Source organism: Triticum dicoccoides, chromosome 4A, assembly GCF_002162155.2.
Source record: "Triticum dicoccoides isolate Atlit2015 ecotype Zavitan chromosome 4A, WEW_v2.0, whole genome shotgun sequence".
NCBI classification, from domain to species: domain Eukaryota; kingdom Viridiplantae; phylum Streptophyta; class Magnoliopsida; order Poales; family Poaceae; genus Triticum; species Triticum dicoccoides.
This window is the reverse complement of record NC_041386.1, coordinates 943404-951152: the sequence shown is the minus strand read 5'-3', so window position 1 is coordinate 951152 and position 7749 is coordinate 943404.

Genomic DNA, 7749 nt, shown 5'->3' with positions numbered 1-7749 from the left:
CTCACCGGAGCTCCTCTGCCTCGACCCCGCCGTCGCCGGATCGCCACCTCGACCCCCTCCTCGTCGGACCTCCCCGACCTCCGTCGAGCCCGCTGCCATTCCCCCTACGGCCACCGTGAGCATCCCCCTCTCCTCTCCCCCTCTGCTTCCGTCGCTGGATCTGACCGCGCCCGCATCTCGCGCTCCGGCCCCCGCACTCACCATGGCCGGACCGCGCCCTGGCCATGCCCCCGTGCGCTCCCGACGCCCGTTCGCGCCCTACCGCTGCCCGCTCTGCTCTTCCCCCGCACTCCACCGCCCCCTGACTCGCCTGCCGTGCTAGGCCTCGCTCCGCCAGGCCGGCCTGCGCGTGGCCTTGCCCATCGACGCCCGCGGCCGGCCACCACCGCTGCCTGCCGGCCGAGTACCGCCGGCGCCGTCGCCTCTGTGCGTGCGTGCATAGCCGCGGCCCGAGCCGGCTGTGTCACCGCCACATGGGGCCGGCCCTAATTAGCTTAGGGGCTAATCCCCTTTAAAACAAAACCCCCTGGAGCATGACTACTGGGCCCCACCCTGTAAAATAATTAAAAATAATAATAATAAAATAAATAAAAACAATAAATATAATTAATAAAATTAAAAATGATTTAATAAAATTAATTATTAATTAATTAATTAATTAAGTTAATTAATCCTGATTAGATTAACCTAATCACTAATTAAATTAACTAATCTGTAATTAAACTAAACAGAGAATGACAGGTGGGTCCCACTGGACCCACATGTCAGGTTGACCAAGTCAACTCTGTTGACTGCTGATGTCAGCATGACATCATGCCGATGTCATTAATATGTTTTCCGAATTAATTAAATAATTAAATAAATTCCAGACAATTCATAAAATCTTTAGAAAATCATATCTTTTAATCCGTAACTCGGATTAAAATATTTTCAACAAGAAAGTTGCTCAGAACGACGAGACGAATCCGGATACGCAGTCCGTTTGTCCGCCACACACCCCTAACATATCAAACTCGCAACTTTCCCCCTCCGGTTCCTCTGCCCGAAAACACGGGACCCCGGGAATACTTTCCCGGATGTTTTCCCCCCTTCACCGGTATCACCTACTACCGCGTTAGGGCACACCGAACACCGCGTATTGCCTTGTTATATTTTGTGATGCTTTGTTTGCTCTGTATTCATTATTTCTTCCCCCTCTTCTCTCCGGTAGACTACGAGACCGACGCTGCTACTGACCAGTTCGACTACGGAGTTGACGACCCCTCTCTCTCTCTCTTGCCAGAGCAACCAGGCAAGCCCCCCCCTTTGATCACCAGATATCGCCTACTCTTCTCTATACTGCTTGCATTAGAGTAATGTAGCATGTTACTGCTTTCCGTTAATCCTATTCTGATGCATAGCCTGTCATTGCTGCTACCGTCATTGATACCTTACCCGGAATCCTAAATGCTTAGTATAGGATGCTAGTGTTCCATCAGTGGCCCTACACTCTTGTCCGTCTGCCATGCTATACTACTGGGCTGTGATCACTTTGGGAGGTGATCACGGGCGTATACTATATACTTTACACAGTTACCTTACCTGTGATACTGTTCGGAGATGGGGGCTGAAGGGGCAGGTGGCTCCATCCCGGTAGAGGTGGGCCTGGGTTCCCGACGGCCCCCGACTATTACTTTGTGGTGGAGCGGCAGGGCAGGTTGAGACCACCTAGGAGACAGGTGGGCCTGGCCCTGTTCGGCGTTCGCGGATACTTAACATGCTTAACGAGATCTTGGTATTTGATCTGAGTCGGCTACGAGCCTATACGCACTAACCATCTACGCGGGAGTAGTTATGGGTATCCCGGCGTCGTGGTATCAGCCGAAGCCTTCTTGACGTCAGTGACTGAGTGGCGCGCGCCGGGTTGGACTGCGTTAACGCAACTTCCTTTGTAATGGAGGTTGCTAGGTCTGCTCACCGGCCGCGTACGCAACGTGCAGGTGTGCAATGGGCGATGGGCCCAGACCCCTGCACGCATAGGATTTAGACCGGCGTGCTGACCTCTCTGTTGTACCTAGGTGGGGCTGCGACGTGTTGATCTTCCGAGGCCGGGCATGACCCAGGAAAGTGTGTCCGGCCAAATGGGATCGAGCGTGTTGGGTTATGTGGTGCACCCCTGCAGGGAAGTTAATCTATTCGAATAGCCGTGATCTTCGGTAACAGGACGACTTGGAGTTGTACCTTGACCTTATGACAACTAGAACCGGATACTTAATAAAACACACCCTTCCAAGTTCCACAGACAACCCGGTGATCGCTTTTCTACAGGGCGACAAGGAGAGGATCGCCGGGTAGGATTATGCTATGCGATGCGACTGGAGATGCGCTTGGAGATGCTACCTGGATATGCTACTTGGTGATGCTACTTGGAGGACTTCAATCTACTCTCTTCTACATGCTGCAAGACGGAGGCTGCCAGAAGCGTAGTCTTCGACAGGATTAGCTATCCCCCTCTTATTCTGGCATTCTGCAGTTCAGTCCACTGATATGGCCTCCTTACACATATACCCATGCATATGTAGTGTAGTTCCTTGCTTGCGAGTACTTTGGATGAGTACTCACGGTTGCTTTCTCCCCCCTTTTTTCCCCTTTCCTTTCTTTCTGGTTGTCGCAACCAGAAGCTGGAGTCCAGGAGCCAGACGCCACCGTCGACGACGACCCCTACTACACTGGAGGTCCCTACTACTACGTGCTGCCCGCTGATGACGACCGGGAGTAGTTTAGGAGGATCCCAGGCAGGAGGCCTGCGCCTCTTTCGATCTGTATCCCAGTTCGTGCTAGCCTTCTTAAGGCAAACGTGTTTAACTTATGTCTGTACTCAGATATTGTTGCTTCCGCTGACTCGTCTATGATCGAGCACTTGTATTCGAGCCCTCGAGGCCCCTGGCTTGTATTATGATGCTTGTATGACTTATTTTATTTGTAGAGTTGTGTTGTGATATCTTCCCGTGAGTCCCTGATCTTGATCGTACACATTTGCGTGCATGATTAGTGTACGATTGAATCGGGGGCGTCACAAGTTGGTATCAGAGCCGACTGCCTATAGGAATTCCCCTTCCACACTCCTTGGCCGAAGTCGAGTCTAGACATTACAAAAACTTTTACTAACTTGGCTGTGTGCCTTACGGGCCCACGTCGCCATCGGGTGGTACTAGGATCTTTTACTCCTCGACCTTTACTCTGGGACTCTGATCTCTCTTCTATTCAGGTTAAATGAATTTTACTAAATCTAACATTAGGATCTCGTTATCACTTTCACCCAGAGAGCCTCTTATTACTGATGATCGTCTGCTGCACGTGAAGACCCTGAAGATACTCTCCGCTGTTAACCCGAGAACTTGTGTTCATCTTGTTTGCAATTCCCTTCCATCGTCAACCCTTATGGATAACTACTTGCAGTTGTTATTCTTACATTAATCCCCGGTTGTTCTTGTTATTACAAGATACCCCGAAACACTCGTCGTTGTTTCGATAATCCTTTGAGCTTGCTGCCTTGCAGTTCTTTGCTACATGAATACCCCTACGGATAATTTCTCGCACTTACCGAATATCCACTCATCCCCAGTTGATTCATGTATGTCACCAACCCTCGAAATACCATTCAATCTTCCGAAAATCCTGAGCATCCTATTGCTCTTGAAATTCTTGATTACTTGCATTATGGTTAATCCCATAAGTCTAGTAATCTTGTTGACATCCATTGTCATTATCATTTTGAGTCCATTGATTTGATTTGTTGCGAATGCTCGCAATCCTCAAACAGATCCTAGAATTCATCCTTCCGGCTCAGACGTCGTTTTAATCATGAACTGGTTCTCGACCAAACTATCTGTCGTCGATTGTGCCTCTGGTATATTCAATTGATCCATCCTTGATCAGAACGTCTGCTTCTGATCCTTTGTTTTGGAAATCATAATTCCTTTTTATTTAAGCTTTGAATTATTCAGATGATTCCATAACCTGTTGCATTTGCATTCCTTCCTCTTCTGGTTGAGTACCGATACTCATATCAGATCCTTTGTGGACTATCAAGTCCTTTGTTGGATTGTTATCCGACAGTGTCCTTCACATTTGAACACTTTGTGAGTTCTTCCCCTTATACATGATGCCCTTGTTAAGTTGTATCCTCTGCTTGGCCAACCATGCTCTGCTTTCGGGCTTGTGTTATTTACTCTGGAAACTTGTGGTATATGTTTCTAAGAAGCCCCTATGGGTTGAACATATGCCTTCTCTAAACCGTGTGAACCCGAAAGTTTTCACGAGTCATACTTATCTGGTATTGCACCAGGGAAAACTTTCAACAACTAATGTCATCTTCGAAATACGAGAGGTGAATGGAAGATTATGCATTGAGGAAGTGGGAGTCGACCTTGAACTTTGTGTTCATGCCCATGGACGCGATGTATATCCTATCATGGAAGCTTCTTGTAATAATAACTATTTCCTTGATAGCTAACATATGGTATCTGTGAATTGATCCCTTGCAACCGTGGTTCCGACCATGATTGTTCTTCTTTGATTCCATTTCTCGGACAAGTTAAAACAATTGTCTTCTATGGATTAATACACCCGTCCAATCTTTACTTTGATCTTGTGTCGAGTATTACCCCCTGGTATCTCAAGATTATCATGGAACTGCATAACTTCTTATGAGTTCTTCATCAAGTGCTACCTTTCCACTGATTCCAATTTTTCACGGGCTCTGAGTTATTATACACTCAAAGACACCGATAACTGAATCGAGTTCACATTGCGATTCAACAAGTATTTGAACCCATCACTGCTTACAAATTTATTAATCCTTCAAGTCATTCCTAGCCTGATCGGCTATATCATTATCGAGCTAATTTTAACTGTGCTACCCGGTCCTTCTTCCCGGAGCACAATTTTCGACGATGAACTAACCTTACGTCGATCATCATCGTCATATCATTTCACCTTGAACAACAAGCTTGGTTTCGAGTTTGTGTCGTACCCTTGGTTCCAATAACCTTTCACTTTATCATTACTTTGACTTGATGTCATCACCGATCGATTACATCTTCATGAACTCTCGCGACAAATGTGTCGTGAATATCATCAACATTCTAAGCTCTTCCAAGAGATCTATTGAAATCATGATGAGAAATACCATCCTTGCCCTCGATGATTGGTGTTATCAGCGACAACATTATTGCATTCCCTCCAACACAAAACTTGTTCATGTATTGTGTTGTACCTTGAGTTCCTTGCTATCCAACTTATGTTATATTCTACCGCGGAGTATTACCATCTTTGATGTTAAGAATGTTGTGAGGATTGCTCCACCTCTTAAGAATTCTTGCTATAATGATACTTCTCACCATCACCATTCTTTCTTGGTCCTCGTGTTGATTCCAACCGGGGTACCCACAAGTGAACGGTGTTGTTTGGATTATGCACTTCTAGCAACCCTATTGCTTTGAAGTTAATGATCGATAGTTCATTCTAAGTCCTTCGCTAATTGAATCACCATTCTGACATTGATCGTGCAACCCAATCCACATTTCGGGCGCACCTTTCAACCAATGTTTAATTGTGTATGTTTTCCTCGAGCATACTTCCTTATATCATTTGATCTGACAAATGTTATCTCCTTGTTCACCTAATGGTGGAAATCCATCTTTTGGGAATATCGGTGAATTGCCGTTGAGTTCACCAGACACCTCCTTGTCCTCTCCTTGGTTTAATGATGAACTATTGTTTCAGGAACCCGCTCCCATAGTTCATTTCCCGAGAATCTTACAATGTCATTTCGTCGATATGTGCCGCAGCTTTTCTTCTCAGACATCCTGAGTCTGAGGTATCCTGACACCAATCGGATCTGAATCTCGGTCAGATATGATGGTTGGGACATTTTCCAAGAGTTATGATATTGATCCTTTGATGACCCGGTAACATGATGTCATGCCTAGCACCCCCCCCCTCGGCTGGAGGACCTATCACTATAGATTCCTTTTCAGCAAGGTTATCCGTTCATCCATGGGGAAATTGTAAGACTTATTCTACAAGTTATTCCTGATGGATCCTTCGTGTTTCCAAAGTTTGATCTTCACCTGAAGACCATGTCAATTCTATCTCGAAGCATGTCTATGGTACTCCGATGTTTCAACAAGAACATTTGAAGCCCAATGCTAAATGTTTCTTGCTCAATTATCCAAACATCGCTGTATGGATAATGTCATGAAAATTTCTCTCCCCTCACCTAGAGGTTTTTTTTCTACTTAATATCATGTCATGGTTATCATGTTCTGCTTGTCCTTGGGAAGGATATACCCCCTGATATATGTGTTTAAACACATTTTCCTTTTCATTGTTCTGTTTAATCTGATAATCTTATTTTCCTTTCCGTTGGTTGGTTTAACCTTTCTTGAGGTCTATATAATCTAAGCAGTATTATTTTCCTGCTTATGTAAACACCTCAGTGTACAACTCTGTTAGTAAGACCCTGTTACTTTTGTTGGTGACATTTCGGTAACCACCGATGGACGAGAACTTTGCCTACTGGTCCGCCTCGTCCAACGAGCAGGAAAATGGTTCTCTTCGTCCCTCGTCCTTGGTACTGATGTTGTTGCCGACATAACTGATAGGCTATCCTCTGACATACCTTGCTTGCATGATCACGCAAGACTTCTCCGCCCTTCCTACTTTTAACCCACATGGTGGGCCCATAACCCACAGTTCCACAGGATCGAAACCTGACTCTCCTGTACACCCCGTGTTCCCAAAGTTATTCCTCCCGCGTTGACTCGCATGTAATTCATGAGCCACCTTCCAATGAGATCGTCAATTCTGGCATCGGACACAATAATTATTCCGTTGCTTGAAACCCCTTTTCACCTTCTGCCTAGGCAATGAACGATTGCCTGGCTGCTTGAAACTTCTTATTGTACCTTCCAACTATACTCTCGATGTGTTTTATTTTGTTCAACTCGAGAGGTACTCATATGCTCATTCATGGGTTAATCCCAGATTATTACCCTTATAGCATTCTGTCGTTGCTGATCTGCCCCGTTACCTATTCTTAAATACGATGAAGATCCCGAAGAAAGGATGCCGACTTCATCATGATGACCTGAAGCAGAGGACTGAAGACATCAATGTAATGGATCGACCTCTTCGAGAAGAGCAACCAAGACCGATAAGATTCGTTAGATTTTTCGTAACCCAATCCCTCCCCCCTTGCTCCCCTCCTAAATCTTGGGACGAGATTTCTTGTAGTGGAGGAGAATTGTGACACCCGGATAATCAAGCTACAGTAATTCCCTGCTAATGGCCACGTCATCACGATTACTGTTGTTAAACTCACGTTGGTTCGAAACCGATTCAAATTCGAATTCAAAATCAAGTCAAATAAATAAGGGTTTTCAAATATTAAAACTAAAATGTTCGGGATGTGCCAAATAATTCATAAGTAATATAGGTGGGTAAACCAAGTCTTTACAAAAATATTTAAATGCACTAAACTAAATAAAACAGTAGCAAAAACAATTAGATAAATGCCTTTTATTAATTATAAAATATTAAACCATTTTATTTGAGGTTTAAACTATTTGCGGCAGTGGTGTAATTACTAGAACTAATTTAGGTACTACTAGAATATTTTACTTAACTAAAATAGATTGATGAATGTAATCAAATAGAAAAGAAATAATACAAAATTAATAATAATAGAGAGAACCCCCCCCCCCT